Source organism: Nematolebias whitei, chromosome 3 (assembly GCF_014905685.2).
Source record: "Nematolebias whitei isolate Nwh7 chromosome 3, NemWhi1, whole genome shotgun sequence".
Classification (NCBI taxonomy): domain Eukaryota; kingdom Metazoa; phylum Chordata; class Actinopteri; order Cyprinodontiformes; family Rivulidae; genus Nematolebias; species Nematolebias whitei.
The window spans coordinates 58,688,157-58,709,203 of NC_056500.1; the positions used below are offsets into that span (position 1 = coordinate 58,688,157).

General features: G+C 41.0%; 1 protein-coding gene across 1 annotated transcript in view; it reads left to right on the forward strand.

Moving 5' to 3' along the window:
* LOC119407571 (palladin) overlaps positions 1–21,047 on the forward strand; it is a 124,210-nt gene that overhangs the window by 19,901 nt on the left and 83,262 nt on the right. The window lies entirely within an intron of this gene.

Consider the following 21,047-nt stretch of genomic DNA (forward strand, 5'->3'; position numbering starts at 1 on the left):
GTGTGTGGTTGTGAGCATGCATAAGTGTATAAGGCTTCTCTAATAGAACATTTAATAGTAACTGTGAAGCAGCAGAGACCCGACCCCCAAGACCAGAGGCAGACGAAAAAGGGGGGACCAGAGCCCAAGACCCCAGGAGGGACCCCGACCGCGGAGCCCCCAGGGCCACCCACACAGGACGAACCACTCACCCACCCCCCAGAACGGACCACAGAGGAGAACCGGAAGATCCCCACCAGCGACCACATACAGTGACCCCCCGGAGCCAACAGCGACAAACTCATAGGCCTCCGTCGGAACCCGCCGCACCGATGTGCGTCCAGGCCCAGGCACCGAGGCCCGGGCACCGAGGACTCACACCACCCAGGCCAAGGCCCGACAGGGCCAGAGGACCCGAGCCCCACCAGGCAGACACCAGGCCGAGCCGACACACGCCCAAGCGCCCAGCCCCCGACACCAAGGGCCCCAAGCGCGCCGGCAGGCAAGGGCACACCCCACCAGGGGGCCGCGCGATAGGGGCGCGATGCCAAGCACCCCCAGTTGTATCAAAGAGGGGGCAGTCCGAGTCTCGGCCTAACAAATACCCATTCATACACAGACACAATCACACAATCCCAACCTCATTCTCACATTCACTCACTCAAAGACATACAATAACGATACATTTCATTCTTATTCCCGATACGCACTCTATACCCCCCAGGTCCAAGACATGTACCCGCCCTCTACAGGGGGCAGCCCATGCCCAAACCCAGGAGGTAAACCCATTCATTCTCGAGCGGAGAAGAGCCAATACCCCAGACCCGGCCCAGGCCATGCCCAGCCGACAGGACACCCCCCCACCATGAAGAGGACACGCCACCGACCACCCCCACACACCGCCAACAACCAAGCACACGCCCCCAGCCGACCGCCCGCCAGGCCCCGGCAGCCACCCCGGCCAGTGGGCCAACCATGGCACCCAAGAGCCAAGCTCAGGGGGGTCCAAACAACCCCAGGGAGAGCACCTGGTAACTCTTCTAATATGGGGGTTAAAAGACATGTCCTGATCAAAAATAACACCCAAGATTTTTAAATTTAGAATTATTTAGTTCTAGTTCTATTTACTATTTAGTTGACTACAATAATGTTGTAAATGTTGCATCATATTTAGAGTTTTTGGGCTTGTTATTTTCATGTTTTACTTTGAGAACAGTAGTTTCCATTTGCTTCTTTATTTTTTTAAATGCTGTGTTTGTCTTTTCTGCGACCCTGAACAGGTAAAGCAAATGGATGCTTTAAATTTTCATGAAAATAGTGCCTTTTTTTCTTTTTGCCCTGTCTAATGGGTGATTTCAATATTCATGTAGCTGATGAAATTGATAGCTAAAGCATAGCCTTTAATAATTTAATAGAGTAATTTGGTTTTACCCAAAACTTCCGCACATCTACTCTGTCAGAATTGATGTGTTTGGAGATGAACCCAGTGTTCAGGCAGGACTCGGAAACACGAGGAATAAAATTAAATAAAATACTTTTAATAAACACAAAATAAAGAGGCTGTCGTGGCAGCTTTACTTACAAACACTCAAGGTGAACACGTAGGAAACTCAAGAGAATACCAGGGACTCAGGGAAACCAGAAGACAAGACGATCATGGACGATCATGGACGATCATAAGACAATGCCCCGACAATGAGTAGCTCAAAGACACAGACTTAAATACACAGAGTAATCAGGCACAATCACAAACACCTGGACAGGACACGTAGGCATAAATAATCCGGACAGCGAAACCAGGAGGTGTAGGGACGGGAACCAGCCACCAGAGAGTGCCACCCCTTCATACTCATTCTTATTATCACACTCTTGACTTTGTTCTGACCTATGGCATAGAGATTAAGGATTTAGTATTATTGTTGGATTGTATACCTGGATTATTGAGCATGGACCTTTTTAGACTTGGTAATAGTTCCTCAAAATCCTATTCTATCCGACCATTTTTAATAGCCTTTGAGTTTACATTAAATGACTACACAGTCACTGAGAGTAAATTTCATCTCAGCAGGTGCTTCAGAAAACGCTGTAACCAAATTTAAAAAAATCTCTTCCGTCAATATTTTCCTCTGTCTTTCAGAGTGATGCATCAGAGAACAGTGACTTAGATCATCTAGATGATCATTTTACAACTTCAATGCAAACTTCACTTGATAAAATTGCTCTGCTGAAAAAGAAAGTAATCAATCAGAGGAAACTGGCTCCTTGGTTCAATTCTGAGTTACGTACTTTAAAGCAGGCATCTAGAAACCAGGAGAGAAAATGGCGCTCTACTTATGTTGAAGAATTTTATTTAACTTGGAAAGATAGTCTGCTAACATATAAGAAAGCTCTCCGTAAAGTTAGAACTTTATATTACTCATCTTTAATAGAGGAGAATAAAAATAACCCTAGGTTTCTGTTTAGTACTATTGCTAGACTAATTAAAAGTCCCGTCTCTGTTGAAGCATGTATCCCTACAACTATAAGTAGTGATGACTTCATGAGATTCTTTATAAATAAAATTATTTCAATTAGAGAGAAAATTCAAGCCATCCTTCCTTCTACTATCTCTAGTCCCCTGTCAAATGAGGCAACTTTAAAATTTTCACTAGAGCCTGATTTAATGTTTGGACAGTTTTTGTCCTGTTGAGCTCTCTGAATTGTCAAAAATAATAACCTCATCCAAACCATCCACATGCCTGCTAGATCCCATCCCAACCAGACTGTTTAAAGAGGTATTTCCCCTAATTAATGTCCACATTTTGGATCTACTTAATTTGTCTTTAATGGATGGTTATGTACCACAGAGCTTTAAGGTTGCTGTAATTAAACCTTTACTTAAGAAGCCTGACCTTGATTCAGAAATTTTGGCCAACTATAGACCTATATCTAATCTAACTTTCATCTCAAAAATTCTAGAGAAAATAGTTGCAGGTCAGTTGCGTGAACATCTACAAAGAAATAATCTGTTTGAAGAGTTTCAGTCAGGGTTTAGAGCTTATCATAGCACAGAAACAGCACTAGTAAAAGTAACTAATGTTATTCTCATGGCCTCAGACAATGCACTTGTATCTATACTGGTCCTGTTAGACCTCAGTGCTGCATTTGATACAGTTGATCACAATATTTTATACAGAGGCTTGAATATGATGTTGGGATTTCAGCAACAGCTCTAAAATGGTTTAAATCATATATATCTGATAGATTCCAGTTTGTAAATGTAAATAATAAATCTTCTTCATACACCAAAGTTAGTCATGGAGTTTCTCAGGGCTCAGTGCTTGGACCAATACTCTTTACTTTATATATGCTTCCATTTGGTAAAGTTATTAAACAGCATGGGATACATTTTCATTGTTATGCTGATGACACACAATTAAATTTGCCCATAAAGCTACAAGCATGTCTTAAAGACATAAAAACCTGGATGACCCTTAATTTTCTCCTTTTGAACACAGACAAGACTGAGGTTTTCATTTTTGGACCTGAGCACCTTAGGAATTAATTTTTCAGTTTTTCGCCCTCCTTAGATGGCATTGATCTGGCCTCCAGCTTTAATATTAAAAATCTTGGTGTTATTTTTGATCAGGACATGTCTTTTATCCTCCACATTAAAAACGTTACTAGAACTGCCTTCTTCCACCTATGTAATATTGCTAAAATTAGAAACATCTTATCTAAAAATGATGCAGAAAAACTGGTCCATGCATTTGTCACGTCTAGACTGGACTATTGCAATGGTTTATTACTGTATAGAGAACTTTACTAATTGGCTTTTTATGTATGTGAATGTAAAGTGCCCTGAGACAACTTTGTTGTGATTTGGCGCTATATAAATAAACTGGGGCAGCACGGTGGCACAACTGGTAGAGCTGCTGCCTCTCAGCGAGCAGGTCCTTGGTTCAAACCCCGGTCCAGGGGCCTTTCTGGGTGAAGTGTGCATGTTCTCTCCGTGCATGCGTGGGTTTTCTCCCACAGACCAAAAACAAGCATGTTAGGCTGATTGGTAACTCTAAATTGTCCCTAGGTGTGAGTGAGAGAGTGAACAGTTGTTTGTCTCGTTTGTCCCTATGTGGCCCGGTGATGGGCTTGCGACCTGTCCAGGGTGTACCCCGCCCCTCGCACAGTGATTGCTGGACATGGGCACCGGCAACCCCCATGACCCAAAATGGAATAAGCGGGAAAAGATAATGGATGGATGGATGGATGGATAAATAAACTGAATTGAATTGAATCTTTACATCTTTGTACCATCATAAACAACCAAGTCTTTTTCCTCACTAATGAAGCAGCTGAAACTTGTTCCTTTTACTGCACATTGTGCTTTGGTTTTGGGGGGATAATGTAATCTTTAGATCTGCCTGCTGTTGATACATTTGTTCCCTGCTGAGACAACGAGGCCCTTTAACTCTCTGTGCTCTCAGTTAATTTTTTGGTTTTGACTCATCTGGTCTGGCTGCATTTGCTCCACAGCTGGATAATAAACAGTGAGCTATGCTGCATTCTTCTGCTCACCTGTTAAATGACTTTTTGCTGCTCATCGAGCTTGATAAGGTCATTAATCAGGCTTACAGTGAGATTCCTTTTGATGAGATATTTTAAGACTGTTATTTTTCCTGGATGTTGAATTCTTGTGCGCCTGCCTGAGAGAATGTGTTTGAAGTCTATTTTCTTTTAGTTCTTTATCATTGACAATCTTGAAGTGGAAAAACTGAGGGAGCGTTGTTACAAATATTTGGCCTGGAATAACAGCAGACTTCTGTTGCTGCATATACAATAAAAGGTACCGTGCACAAAGTTGTGTGATGCATAAAAATCTGAGTCTGTGCAAGGCAAGGATACTTGTTTTACGAGCAGATGAGAGGTCAGAGGGGACTCATAAAGACAAGCTAAAACCTTCCTTCCCATGTATATGTGACAGGATAACAGCTGCATGAATGTTAAACTGTCCAGCACAGAAACTTAAGATGTGCATCTTCGTTCCTTCTTTGCTTGTTCATGACTTGATAAAACATGTCCTCTGTTAAAGCGTCTGACATCATGGGGAATGGCAGTTCAAGAAGCAGGATTGAGTTTCATGCAAAAAGAATAAAGGAGGATGGTTCATATTCTGGGTTGTGTGTCTCAGATCAGAGTTAAGATTTGCTTTTATAAATACAGAGAGAAGGAAGGAGGTTACAGAGTTCAGACAATGACATTTCTGCATTTATTGCTATTAATTTCCTCAGTCACCATTTTATTGGCAGGAAATTTGTTGAACATAAGCACTTATCCAAGTCAAGGATTCAAGGTTCTTTATTTGTCATACGCCCCATGTGTGGTACATGTGGTGAAACGAAATTGTGTACACAGGGTCCCAGTCTCTGCAAGTTATTAATTTGATAAATCCTCAATAAATAATAATCATATAAGTTTGTCCGCTTCTGCTAATTGTCTTAATTTTCAGATTCATAACACAACAGGTTGAGGAGGAAGAGTAGCTGCTATTTTTCCATTGTAATGCAAAACCAATTATTGTTTTTAATACTTTTATGTCCTTTAACCTCAGTCTTTCTAATTTTGTGAGCCTGATAACTTCAGAAATAAGGAATGTGCCAACTTTCATTTGGTGTGTGGCTGCATTTAGATATAAGAAAGGTCACTATAGAAAATTGTGTTGCCAAGTCCAAATCCAATATGGCCACTATATATGGTGGTGGCCATATTGGATTTGGACTTGTCAACACATACACAAACATCCACACACACACATGCACGCATGTGCACATGCATGTGTGTGTGTGTGTGTGTAAACCAGCCACCCTAATCATTTGAGGAAATATTGCTTAAAAGTACAGAGCCTTGCGAAAGTATGCGGCCCCCTTGAACTTTTCAACCTTTTGCCGCATTTCAGGCTTCAAACATAAAGATATAACATTTTAATTTTTTATGAAGAATCAACAACAAGTGGGACACAATCGTGAAGTGGAATGAAATTTATTGGATGTGTCAAACTTTTTGAACAAATAAAAAACTGAAAAGTGGGGCATGCAATATTATTGGGCCCCTTTACTTTCAGTGCAGCAAACTCACTCCAGAAGTTCAGTGAGGATCTATGAATGATCCAATGTTGTCCCAAATGACTAATGATGATAAATAGAATCCACCTGTGTGCAATCAAGTCTCCATGTAAATGCACCTGCTCTGTGATAGTCTCAGAGTTCTGTTCAAAGCGCAGAGAGCATCATGAAGACCAAGGAACACACCAGGCAGGTCCGAGATACTGTTGTGGAGAAGTTTAAAGCCGGATTTGGATACAAAAAGATTTCCCAAGCTTTAAACGTGCCAAGGAGCACTGTGCAAGCAATCATATGGAAATGGAAGGAGTATCAGACCACTGCAAATCTACCAAGACCCGGCCGTCCCTCTAAACTTTCATCTTGAACAAGGAGAAGACTGATCAGAGATGCAGCCAAGAGGCCCATGATCACCTGGATGAACTGCAGAGATCTACAGCTGAGGTGGGAGAGTCTGTCCATAGGACAACAATCAGTCGTACACTGCACAAATCTGGCCTTTATGGAAGAGTGGCAAGAAGAAAGCCATTTCTCAAAGATATCCATAAAAAGTGTTGTTTAAAGTTTGCCACAAGCCACTTGGGAGACACCAAACATGTGGAAGAAGGTGCTATGGTCAGATGAAACCAAAATCGAACTGTTTGGCCACAATGCAAAATGATATGTTTGGCGTAAAAGCAACACAGCTCATCACCCTGAACACACCATCCCCGTCAAGCATGGTGGTGGCAGCATCATGGTTTGGGCCTGCTTTTCATCAGCAGGGACAGGGAAGATGGTCAGAATTGATGGGAAGATGGATGGGGCCAAATACAGGACCATTCTGGAAGAAAACCTGTTTGAGTCTGCAAGAGACCTGAGACTGGGACGGAGATTTATCTTCCAACAAGACAATGATCCAAAACATAAAGCCAAATCTACAATGGAATGGTTCACAAATAAACGTATCCAGGTGTTGGCCAAGTCAAAGTCCAGACCTGAATCCAATCGAGAACATGTGGAAAGAGCTGAAGACTGCTGTTCACAAACGCTCTCCATCCAACCTCACTGAGCTCGAGACGTTTTGTAAGAAAGAATGGGCAAGAATTTCAGTGTCTCCATGTGCAAAACTGATAGAGCCAAACCCCAAGAGACTTGCAGCTGTAATTGCAGCAAAAGGCGGCGCTACAAAGTATTAACGCAAGGGGGCCGAATAATATTGCACGCCCCACTTTTCAGATTTTTATTTGTTAAAAAAGTTTGACACATCCAATAAATTTCATTCTACTTCATGACTGGATTCCACTTGTTGTTGATTCTTCACAAAAAATTAAAATTCTATATCTTTATGAATGAAGCCTGAAATGTGGCAAAAGTTTGAAAAGTTCAAGGGGGCCGAATACTTTTGCAAGGCACTTTATATCAAAGTTCATGCTCAATAATCCAGGTAAATTATCCAACAAAGTTCAGACAGGTCCTCTGGATGATTTATTTTTTTTGTTGAAAAGTTTTGTCCTTCATCCAAAGGACTTCCATCAGTTCTAGGAGCCACAACAAACTGAGTTTTGATATATATAAATTAATATATATATTAATTTATATATATAGAAATTATATATATATTTGTTTCTAACTTATAATAATAAGTATTTTTGAGGTCCAAGCAGCACACCCACATAATGGACCAACAGTTTGCTGGTGATAAGATGGTTTCTGGGGCCCACCCTCTCCCCTGTCGACTCCTCTGAGGCAACCATAGCCAAAGTGGTTCAAAACATCAAAGTTCATGCTCAATAAGTTATTGAGCATGAAGTTTTATGTTTTGTACAGTGGCCTGAGATGACTTTTGTTGTGATTTGGTGCTATAAAAAAACTGATTGGATGGATGGATGGATGGATGGATGGATGGATCACTCAAGATACACTTGAGCTACAGTGCTTCAAAGGGGACTGTGTTCTCTCTCTTTTCTTCAGTATTCCATATGTGGAAAGTATGTGTTCACCAATAAAAATCACACAACACTATTTCTAATTGAGCCCCAAGTTTTGATGTAACCTTTTTTTTCTAAAGCTACAGGAGGAGTGACAAATAAACAATTCTGAGTGAAATGGACAAAAAGTAAGAAGTGTACTTCAATGCTTGTGCTGTGGCACGTTATTCCTAATGTTTAGGTTTCACGTGTATATAAAAGGAATGAAACATTTAATAAGCTCTTTTGTTCTGAGTGTTAGTGGAAACATGGTTGAAGACTTTGTTTCAAATGCGCAGGCCAAATTTTCTAGTTTTGGCTGTATGGTAGATGATTCAGAGCACAAGTTTACTTCTGCTCAGTGAAATTTAGTTCTTGCATTCACTGAATCTAGTTGTTGTTCCCAGAAATGTCATGGTACAAAACTAAAATTAGGAGTGACGCAGGCTGCTGTGTGGTTTCTGTTGAGCTGAAATTACTCAGTGGCACAAAGATTGATGGCTGTGGTTCCAGAAGAACTTAGAAATATCTAAATTGATTAGACTTGTCAAAGAATAGGGTCCACAGAAGCAGAATTCAAGGTGTTAGCACATATTTTCTTCAACAGCAACCTGTGGCTTGAATGTGTGAGCAGTTTGATCTCCTTTTATCCACCTAATTTCAACAGAATAAAGAAGATTACAAAAACCATAAGCTTAAGTATCTTCTTTAAATGTGTGACATGTTTTCATGTTGCTCTGCAGTCTACTTGCTTTTAGCTAAGACTTTATGTTGCTATTCAAATATATATTTGATTTATTTTGCTGATGTGTTTAATTCTGGGCTCTTTTGAATGTTGCTTTTGTTGATTTTCATGCTGAATTTATTTGACAGTTGGGAGGAAACATTGTCCTCACAATGTGACATCATAAGAGGATATAGCTTGTGTTTTTGTTAGTTATTTTGTCTCCTTGGAGGAAAAACGCAAGTTTCCAAGACAGCAAGCACCCATTTTCAGTGGAGCCTGCTGACCCTTACAGGACCTTTTCAAACAAAGATGTTATGTATCCGTGGGGCTTGAATTATTATCCATGTTTTGCTGTTTGAACTATGGTGTTCATGAATTATAAAATTGAAAATTTCAATTTTTTTTATTTAGATATTAATTCAAAGTATTCAGTTTTGATCTTTTGACGTGGAGTTTAGCAGAAAGCATATGAACTAAGTGTTTCCCATTGCATACAGCTTTTTAAACAACCTTTTTGGAGAAATGAGTTTCTCATCTGAATGTTTTGCCATTATGGGAAATTTTGAGAAAACAACGAGTCCATATCTGCATACTAAACAGAACTCTTGTACCCATATTTTATTCACATAATGTTTCAGGCTGTTTTCCTTTTCACAGGAAAATCTAGAGTCTCCTTTGACCCATTGCTTTTTCATGTTTTGTTAGTCTGATGCCCATTCCAGTGATTTTTTTTAGACATGTGTGCTTTTATATATATATTTGTTTCTAACTTATAATAATAAGTATTTTTGAGGTCCAAGCATTTTGAGTCTTTGTTGTGGTAAAAAAGACATAATGTATAAATACTGGTTAAAGATCAGGAATCTGACAAAACATGGAATGCTACAAAAACAATTCTACAACATTTAAGGTTCAAAGTTCTCCAAAGGATTGTGGCCTTCACTGAAAAAACAAATATATGTAACCATTGGCAAAACTCCTAGCTGCTCCTGATTGCTTCTGCAGACTTGGTTATGTGATGATGGGCCTTGATCAGAGCAAACGCTGTGAATGAGGTCAAATGTTTTGTGGAGATGGAAGAACCTTATTAGAGGACAACAATCAGAGCAGCTTTCCACTAGTCCGCTCCTAAAGGACATTGCTAAAAGGAACATAGCTATCTGCTGGAGAATTGCTAAAAGAAACCAGGCACAGAGTATCATTCCATTAACAATTTTGGGCGGCTGTGGTTGAGTGGTTAGAGCAGTCGTCCTTCAATGCAAGAGTTGGGGGCTCGATTCCACTATCAGTCACATGAAGTGTTCCTGGGCAAGACACTGGACACCTCATTGCCTCCGATGTGTGTCCCATCAGTGTATGAATGTGATAAAGCTCTGATTAGTAGAGTGCTGTATGAATGGGTAAATGAGGGCACAGATTGCGTTGTAAAGAGCTTTGGGTAACACTTTATTTGAAGGGGTGTTTATAAGGCTGACATGACACTGTTATAAGCATGACTTAACACGTCATGAATATGAACAAGTCTGTATGAATGTTCATGACTGTTGTCATTAAGTGTCATTCAGTAAATCATGACACCTTTAATGCAAAGGTGACATTGGTCAAAATGTCTTTGTCATGACAATTTGTTGGAGTTGTTCACATTGTTGGAGTTTTTCATTTGAAGTTGTTATATTAAACATTTCAGACTACGGTAAGTTACTACTGTACTTTCCACCTTATAAGTCACACTGCCATATAAGTTGCATCAGTCCAAAAATGTCTAATAAAGTGGAATAAAACATAAATAAGCCGCTTTGCCATTATGCATCACTGCTGACGCGTCGCGTTTGTTTTGTGTCATCGTTGACCACCCGGAAACGTGGGCCGGTGTTGTGCCAAAAATCAATTGGCTGCCAAATGGCGGCTGCGGGAGCATGCACGGGAGGACTTTAACAAGAATTTAACAAGATTAACACATTAACACACACGCAGAGGGAGGACTCGCTATGCATTTCAGGTGACTACCTGTTTCTCCGGGTTCCTCGGTCAGGTGATCACCTTTTTTCCGAGTGTCTTGGTCAGGTGACCATCTGTCCCTCCAAGAAGACATGCTGTATCTCTGTTGTTCATTTTCCAGACTAAGCCATCGCTCTAAGGAATGAGGGTATGCATTCAACTTAAACACACATTCAGATTCCATGTGTTGTGGCTCTTCCAATCTGCATAGCTCAAAAGCTTTGCAGGCCATTTTTCTCAGCTTGAATATACTCAGATTTAGATCTGCATGTATACCAAGGAGGTGTTTGATGTTGGGGTGGAGATTATGAATAAACAGTTCTTTGAAGTATTTATTCTTCTCCATTCCCACTTCATTTTATGATCCAAAAAACGCACAAAGGAGGCGGTCATAGTAAATGCGAGGATTTTCTTTTTGACCGTTTGATGTCCAGTGCATGGATTAAGCCAGATGGACCTGCTCGTAACTGACATTCCTTCTCCAATGCCTTGCAGAGGAGGGAGTAGTCACTTTGGATTAACTTTGTTTGACGTATAATAAAGCCACGTACCTCTCTGCTGGAGATGAGAATGATCAGGTAGATCTTGTCATACAATGTAGTGTCTGGAAAACGCTTGGAAAAAATCACCAAAATCCTGGATGTACATTTGAACATTACCATCAAGGTCAAACTTTTTGTAGACCTTTGCAAACCTATGCAGATCATTGAATATAGGTCTTAATTTGCCTTTAGATTCTGCATTGTGGTTGGAATGTGGTGCAGTGCTGTCAGCAGATCGGCTGTTTTCCATCCTGGAGGCCATCTCCACAGATGGTCTCACTTGAGTTTTGTTTCTTAGGGGCGGCTGTGGCTGAGTGGTTAGAGCAGTCGTCCTCCAATGCGAGAGTTGGGGGTTCGAATCCAACAGCAGTCACATGTCGAAGTGTCCCTGGGCAAGACACTGAACCCCTCATAGTCTCTGATGTGTGTCCCATCAGTGTATGAATGTGATCTAAAACACTGATTAGTCTCTTTAGAATGATTTGTTCAATTAGCTTTGTAGGGATCTAGTAGAGTGCTGTATGAATGGGTAAATGAGGACACAGATTGGAGTGTAAAGTGCTTTGAGTATCTTAAAATAAGATAGAAAGGTGCTATATAAGTACAGTCCATTTACCATTTCTTCATTTCATTTTGAAGGTGTGCAATTTTATCATCTCTTCGCTGGAGTTTTTGTTTGAGAATATTAACTCTCTCTTTCTACTGTTCAAGTTGTTTGTTGTCTTCCTTCAAGTCGCTATTTTCTAGCTCAAGTTTGTTTATCTCATCTGTGTTTTGAGCTTCAAGTGTTTGAAGCTGACTTTCAAGAGTCTCAATCTCTTTATACAATCGTACGTTATCAAGTGAACACATTTTCAATCCTTCATCAGCTACACCATGTAGGCTGTGTGTCATTTCAAGCCTCTTTGCGAGAAGGAAGGTAAAATAACCAAGTTTTTTCCTTTATTTTTCACTTTGCCTTGCAGGATCTCCGTAGATAAGACCTTTGTCTTAACGTCAAGTTCTCCAAGAGAATCATCCTCCATTTTCTCTTTAAACCTCTTATGCGTACATCTTGCCAGATTGTTGAAAGCTTGATCTAGGTACTCAAATTTGTCCGGCTGGCAGTGAGTCTTCACTGAGAATTATGTAGCTTCCATCAAAGCTATATTGATCAGATTCTCAGCCATTGTCAAAGTCAAAAGGAAGGAAGGACAGAGTTGATATGTTTCATGACTAGCCGTTCGAAGCACTTCATCAGGATGGGGGTGAGTGCCACCGGACGATAGTCATTGAGGCAGGAAGGCGATGCCTTCTTTGGGACAGGGATGATGGTGGTGGCTTTGAAACAGTTGGAGACGATGGTCTGACTCAGCGAGATGTTAAAGATATCCGAGAAGATCGCTGCAAGTTCCATTGCACAGTCCTTCAGCACACAACCAGGTATGTTGTCAGGACCAGAAGCTTTTCGGGCGTTGATCTTGATTAATGATTGCCTTACACTGTCCGTGGACAGCGTCAGCACCTGGTCATTAGGAGAGGGGGAGAGTTTCTGTGCAGGTGTGATGTTACATGCTTCAAACCGAGCAAAGAAGTCATTCAGCTCATTCAGTGTAGAGGTTGTGCTGTCACAGGTTTGTGGGGCTGGCTTGTAGTTCGTGATGGTCTGTATTCCCCACCACAGACTCCGTGTATCCTTGCTGTCACTGAAGCGATGAGCTATCTTCCTGGAATACTGCTTCTTGGCCTTTCTGATGCCCCGGGACAGGTTGTTTCTGGCTGCCCTCAGGCCCACCTGATCTCCTGCTGTGAAGGCGGCGTTTCTGGCTCTCAGGAGTCTGTAGACCTCTGCTGTCAGCCATGGCTTCTGATTTGCCCGAACAGTGATGGTCTTGAGGTCAGTTACATCATCAATACACTTGGTGATGTATGAGCATACAGTATCTGAGTACTCTTGAAGATCTGTGTTGTTGTTTTTGGTAGCAGCTTCTTTGAACATATTCCAATCTGTGGTGTTGAAACAGTCTTGAAGTGCTTCTGAGGCCCTATTTACACGGACACGATGAGGGGAGACGTAGGTTTTTTCGTATGTTAATTAGAGGAAAAGATTTGCGTTGACACGGTCGGATTTTGTATTTACATGCATCCGGAGGATTCCCCCCCGCCCTCCCGAATCTGCTGTATTTACCATGCCAGTTCATTAGATGGTGTTGTGAATTTTGTACCTTCACCTAATGTGCATGCGTGCTGCCTCAGCACGCTTCTTTCCTGTGGGCTAAAACGCTTAGCTAACAACAACGTAACAACAAGTTAAAGCTGGATTCTGGCTGGATTTTGAATAAGAGTCGACATATTTGACGCCAAGCAGGACTGCTTCATCTAACAGCCCCACACCGGTCGCTGAGTGGACCAGAACCGAGTCAACCGTGTCGGACTTTATTCCGTGATAATCAGCAGCTGATTACTGCAGGTAAATCAAATGTTCTTAATAATGATAGTTTGTGTTTACTTCGGTTACAAAACAACCAACTGAGTTTTTATTTTTTCCTGAAAGAAAAAGGAGCTGTCCTCCAACCAGGCGGACCGATTCTGAACGAGGCTCAGCCCAGATGAACTGCAGGAGGACGTCGAAGACAGATGTTGATGATCTATTTTTTTAAATTCCCCTCAGTTCTTTTATTCAATCCATTCAAGTTCAGTTAATGTGTTTTAATAGTGTATTCAGTTTAATTATTAGTGTTTGTGTGACATACAGTTTGTGGTGTTGAATAAATAAATAAAAATTAAACCTGATGTCTTCATTTTCAACTTTAGTGTTCATGCTACATGTTTAGCATCATTTTAAATTTGAATTACATAATGCCCAGATAGCTTCATTTAGCTCAGAGCTTCATTATATCTCACACTAACAAATATTGTTTATTATTATTAAACTGTTATTATTTAGCACATTTAGTATGTTATAGTGCAGCGTAACGTGTGCACGTGTCTCGTTCTATAAACAGCGACATTAGAACTGGATCTGACTGTGTCTCTTGCAACACAGATGTCGGTCACAGCACCTGGAATCTGACATAGCTTAACTACGAGATTAAAATATATTCCATCAGTCGAGGTTCTGAAAGCAGTGTGTCCACCGTCATGTTGATAGAAATATAGCATCTGTCCGCGCGTGTATATGTGGTTTAACACAAAGCCTCAGCGGGAGATGTTTACATTATCAGCGGGGGGGGTCAGCGAAAAACCTCCACTCTGGAAGGTGGGTTCAGAAACCTCTGGATTCAAAGAGGGCGGGCCACTGGTGTCGTGTAAATGATCAGCAGAGAGAAAGCTGCGGATGCACTCAAAATACACGCCGTGTAAACGGCCCCTGAAGATCCCTCCGGCCACACTTGTATCTATTTGCAGACTGGTTTGGCGACTTTAACCAGTGGTCTGTGTGCTGGCATTAGCATAATACTGATGTGATCAGAGGCGCCGATGTGGGGGAGGGGAAGGGCCTTGTAGGCTCCTTTCATGGTGGTGTAAACTTGGTCCAGTGTATTGTTTCCTCTTGCTGGAAAGTCCATGTGTTTGTATGTCTTTGGAAACACACTCCTTAGATCTGCATGGTTAAAATCGCCAGCCAAGATGAGAAAAGCATCAGGGTGGGCTGTCTGCTGCTCACTGATGTGCAGATACAGTTCATTTAGCGCCTCACTTCTATTTTTGTTGCTGGAGCTTGGGGGTATATAAACAGCAACGATTATAACAGCTGTAAATTCCCTCGGTAAATAGAATGGTCAGCCTTTAATGTTATCAACATGTTTAATCCACGGGGATTAGTGGTTTTACATAATTTGTCCATTTTGACCAAATCCTGAAAAAAGATTCCCTCTGACCTTTAACAGAGAATGACAACTTCTCAATAATGTAAATGTCCTGTACAATTTTTAACCATTCATCAATTGTAGATCTCTTGGATCAGTCTTGGCCCCCCATTTGGTGTGTCGTGCTCCCCTCCGGTGGTGGGCCCCCCTGCCGCCGGTGCATTAGCGGCTCTCAGTAGCTGGGGCTGGGTGGTGGGGTGTGTGCGGGCCCACCCTGGTGGCTGCCTGCAGGGGCCTGGGTGCCCTGGCTCTGTCGGGCCTCTGTTGGGGGGTGGTATGACCTCGGGACTCGAGGCTTGGTGTCCATTTCCGGATCCACTCTGGAGGGGCGGGTTGCCGGCAGGGGACCTGTTGACTTGTCGCTACAGCCTCCTGGGGTTTCTGCATTGTGGTTGCTGGGGATCACCCAGGGCTTCCCTTTGCTTCTCTCTCTGGGGGGTGCTGGTGTCCCTGTTGGGGGACTCCCGGAGTTCCGGGCTTGGGGACTGCTGTGTGTCTGTGGTTCCGGTCTTCCCTGTGTTACCTTCGTGTCCTGTGGGGACGGGTTTATGGGTCCCCACATCCACTATTGAACATTTTTATGGAGAAACCTTATAGTTCATGCTCACACAGGTGTTTAGATTCAGGTGTTTATCAGATACACACTCAGTTGGGTTGTGGTGGCCATCAAATATATCTTGTATTACCATGTACTGTATAAAATACTTTCTAATGATAAGTATCATTATATATGTTTGTTGTTGGGGTTTCTCGGTTTTGTCGTTTTTTTTTCTCTCTTTCCGCAGGTCTAGAGGCAGACTTCAATGATGTTGATTTGTGTTCTCTTTATCCCTCTCTCTCTCTCCTCTATTCCTATCTCCTTCTTTACATTTTAACCCTTTTCTCACTTTTCTGCTTTGTTATCTTCTTTGTTTTTTATCCCCGTGTCCATTACATCTATAACAAACCCAAAGCAAATTCTAATAAAATTTAATTTTTATATCAAGTGGAGCATTAAGGCCAGCCATGATGCTCTGCTTGTGAAAGTAAATCTGTTGGGCATCACTTTGACACTCAGACAATAATTCTAAGTGTCACAATGCCAGACAGGACAAGGGAAAAAATAAAATAAAATAAATAAATTGTAGATGCTTCAGGATTTAACCATTTTCTAGTGATAATCTTCTTACTTGCTGCCAGAAGTATTAACAACAGTTTTTTTAAATCCTTCAGAGTCCACTTATCAAATGAAATGTCTCCTAAGTACAAGGTTTCACATTTACAGGGGATTTTCACAGAAAAGATGTTATTTAGGTGATCACATAACTGCTCCCAGGAAAGTTTAATCACTGGACAACCTCAGAAGATATGGTAGTGATTTGCTCCATTTGTCCCACAGTCTCCAACAGGTGTCTCCACTGCCCTGATGTTTTTTCTGAACTGGAGTTACAAAGTAGCGAACAGTGTTTTTTCAGCAGAATTCTCTCCATGTATTGGTGCTCGAGGTCATCCAGGGTAATTTGTTCATCCTTTCCCAGCTTTCCGATGTGATACTCAAATTTCCTTCTATTATCCACTTATTTCTGATATAGTCTGTGTCACCTTGTTTAGATGATAGAATACCATTGTATAGTTCAGAAACAAGTTTTGTGCATGATTCTGATTTCAACAAAGACAGAAACACATTAAACATCCTAATCCTAATTGGGCTGAATCGCAATTTTCTCATATATATTCATTAAAATAACCTGCAAATATCTGTAGAAGTCAACCTTTCCCATCCCGTTAGACTTCTGAAATTCCTCAAAACTCTGAAACTACCCATTCTGGGTAAATGTGTGGTTAATTCTTTTGTGATCCATCCATTAAATCTTGCATCATTCTTGTTTGGTTTAAAAGCTGAAGCAAAGGCACACCATCTGAGTATTTTAATCTGATTATCTATTTTACAAGTTTTAACTATCTTTTTCCAAGAGTCAAACGTTGTGTGTAGCATTAAGTCATGTGGTATCATCAGGTCCTCTTGTAAATCTTTATCCATTAACACTGATATTAAAGGTATACCTTCAACTGTTGCACCTTCTATATCTTTCCATCCTGCATCATAAGATGGAGAGCATAGACAGATCACTGATCTTAACTGAACTGCAAGGTAATACTCCTGTAAATTGGGAAGACCCAATCCAACTTTCTCCTTCTTTAACTGTAGCATTTTGTATCTCACGCTTGCCTTTTTCCCTTGCCAAATATATTGTGATATTATTCTGTCCCATTCTATAAAATGCCTTTCTGGTATTTTAATAGGTAAACATGGAAATAAAAACAGGAATTGAGGAAGAATGTCCTGACTCTATTCTGGAATGTAAATTTGAAAAGGGGATCAAGGTCCATCTCTATACGTCTGATTTCAACTTTGAGATTAGGGGTCCATAGTTGACATCAAAAATCCTAGAAAAATCCTTGGGTAGTATGACCCCCTAAGTATTTTATAAATTCTGCTTCCCAGTTCCATTTGTACAAGTTCGTAATTTTGTTCTGTGGATTATAGTTTAGAGTTAAAACCTGAGTCTTGGTAATGTTTATCTTATAATCCGATAATGAACCATATTCTTCAATCATTTCCATAAGTGTTGGAGTTTGATCTGGGTTTGTTATAGTTTAAAGTAGATCGTCCGCAAATAAGGACAGCTTTTGTTCCCCAGATACCATCTGAACTCCTGTTATGTCGAGCCTCTGCCTTATCCATTGACTCAACGGTTCTATGAAAAGGGCAAAGAGGAGCAGCGAAACACAGCATCCCTGCCTTGTACCTCTTTCCAAAATAAAGGGCTCCGAAATGTCTCCATTAATTTTTATCCTAGCAGATGGTTTATAATATAATGCTGCTATTATATCAATTATGGTCTGGTGTACCCCAAATCTGGACATTTATAAAGAAAGGACCATCTGACAGAGTCAAAAGCCTTCTCAGCGTCTAAACTTAGTACAAGGGTCTCTATTTTTTGTTGCACCACATAATTTAAAATATGAAAAGTTTTTCTGATGTTGTCCTGTGTCTGTCTCAGTCTGATGAAGCCTGTTTGGTCCTTATGAATTATCTCTGGTAAAAAAAAAATTTCCAGTCTTTGTGAAATTATGGCAGTAAATAGTTTATAATCAGTGTTTAGCACACTTACTGGGCGGTAGTTTCCACATTTCAACTTGTCCTTTCCCTCTTTAGGAATAAGTGAAATAATTGCGTCTCTCCATGAAGGGGGTATTATTTTCTTTTTGAGCACACAGTTGAAAGCTCTTAATAAAACAGGGATTAATTGATCTTGCATTTGTTTATACCATTCGAACGTATAGCCGTCTGTACCTGAGGATTTCCCTACTTTCAATTTTCCAATAACAGATCTTAGTTCTGCTTCAGTTTTCTCTGATATTAATTCTTCGTTTTGCTCACCTGAGTTGATAGGTAGAGAGAGGTCTGAAAGAAATTTATCTATCAGCTGTTCATTATTCAATTTGGGTTGGGAATATAAAGTTTAGAAAAAGTCCTTAAAGCATTTGTGAATATTTTCTAAGCCTGTTTCAACCTTATTTGTACAGATTGTATAGACTGGACTGTGGTCTGAGATTGAGCTTGTTCCAATCTCCCAACTTTTTATTCTACGAACATCTTTTTTAAACATGAAAAAATAATCTAGTCACGAATATACATTATAGGAAGAGGAATAGTTCATGTAGTCATGACTGTTTGGGTTCTTATCTCTCTATACATCCACTAATCCCAATTCATCCATCATATTTCTGATTCTTTTACTGGTATTCTTTGAGTTAGATTTTCCATTTGATGAATCCAAAGTTGGGTTCATTGAAATCTCCAGCACAAATCATTATACCTTGACTTTTTGTTGTTGCTAATTCAAGTATGTGTTTATAAAACGGCCAATCGTTACCAGGTGGAGCATAGACGTTAACAAGACTTATCAGGACACCATCTATTGACCCTGTGATTAGAATAAAGCGACCCTCCCTGTCTTTGTGTTCTGCAACATGCTCATAGTGCAAGGCATTTGATATTAAAATTGCCACCCCTCTTCGTTTTCACGAGCAGTGGGAAGAGAAATGAACGGATTTAAACCCCATTTTGTTCAGATTGGCATGTTCAGAATCACTTAGGTTGGATTCTTGCAGCATTGATATTTGAACTTTATCTTTCTTTAGCTTAGATAGAATTCTCCATCTTTTAATCGGGTTATTTAAACCATTTAGATTAAATGAAACCACCTTTATTTGTGTATTCTCCATTTAGGTCATTTTCTCCTCCATTTCACTTGTGACACTTTGAGGCCCCCTCCCACTCACTAAAACTAAACAGGTGAAACAAAAACATACTTGCAAACAAAAACCGTGAACAAAACAAGTTCTGCTTCCAACGCAGGGGTCTGTTAACTAGACCCTGTTGAGCCTCTTGGTGACAGCTCAAAAGGGAAAATCCTCCCAAGGTCATTAAGGAGGGCCCTTACAGGTGGCAGCAGCCCAGATAAAAGTGAACCCCTGACAAACCTTTTTGTAGTCCCTTCATCCTTAAATCAGCCCTCTGTGGACTTAACTCTGAGAGGGGTATCCAAAGAGGAAGAGTGACAGATCCCTCAGTTCTCATCATGCTGGTGGTTAAGTTCTCTTGAACGCCCGGAGCCTCTCTTTATAAGTTTTCCCTCTTGCAGAGCTGGAAGAGCCTTTCTGAAATTTCTCCTTCCTGCTCCAGGTCAGCTGCTCAATCTGCTCCTTCAGGGAATCTGGAGATTTGATAACTTTTACTTTGTAGCCTTTTTTAGCCAGGTCCTCAGTAGCTTCCTCTATAGTGTCGTAGGTTTTGGACCCTTCTTGGTGTTTCCAGCCTCGCAGGGAAGAGCGTCTGAAAAGGAACCCCGTTCTCTTTCAGAACCCTCTGAACCTCAGTGTATTCTCTGCACTTTCTGAGGATGGCTGGTGGGTAGTCATGGTCCAGATTTATTCGTTTTTCACGCCAGACAACTCCCTTATGTTGCTAAGCCTTGCGAAGTAATGACTCTTTATATCTGAAGCTCAAAAACTTCACAACGATTGAACGTGGTGGTGCGCCTTCCAGCGGTTGCGGACCCAGCGCCCGATGAGCTCGCTCAATCTGCATGTCTGAACCACTGCCGTCCAGACCAAGCCCCTCTATCAATAAAGTCTCCACAAAGGTAATCATTGATTCAGAGTCTTTCTCAGTCCCCTCTGGAACACCATAGATCCTGATGTTTTTTTCTCCTAGATCGGCTCTCCAGGTCTACCAGCTTGTCCTCTAGCTTCATGTGTAATGTTAGCAGCTCTGCTACCACTTCCTCCGTGTTTTGAGTTCGCTCTTCAATCTTCTCCAACCGTTCCTCCATTTCATTAATCCTCACGTTAGCCTTTTTGATTTCCTCTTTGATAGTAGACAGTTGTTCTTTGTTTTCCTGGCGGAACCCACTCAGTTCTTTTAGTAACACTTCCAAGCTAGCCATTCCGCCCTTAGATGTTAACTTGATGCTAAGCTGCTTTAGCTGTAAATTATCCGTCTGTGTAACTTGTCCTTTCTCTTCTGAAAAGTTATAATGTCGTTGGGGCTTTGTCTCCATCTTACTCCCTCTAACTGCTTTTTGTTATGTAATATTACTCAGCTGAATTGGAGTAAGTCTGTAATTTTGCCGATTCTCTCGGGAGCCTCTTTACCAAGCTGCCATCTCTACGGCGTTCCAACAGGAACGAACAGGAATTGTTTCAGTTTTTATGCGCGCATGAATTTAGACAAAGTTAGACTATTTTAATAAATAATTTACTTTGGATTTTGGTTAAAAAAACGTTATTTATTGTTATTTAATCTGATCAGATTGTAAGGAACTCTCGTGAGGGTTTGGACCAAGATCACAACACAACAG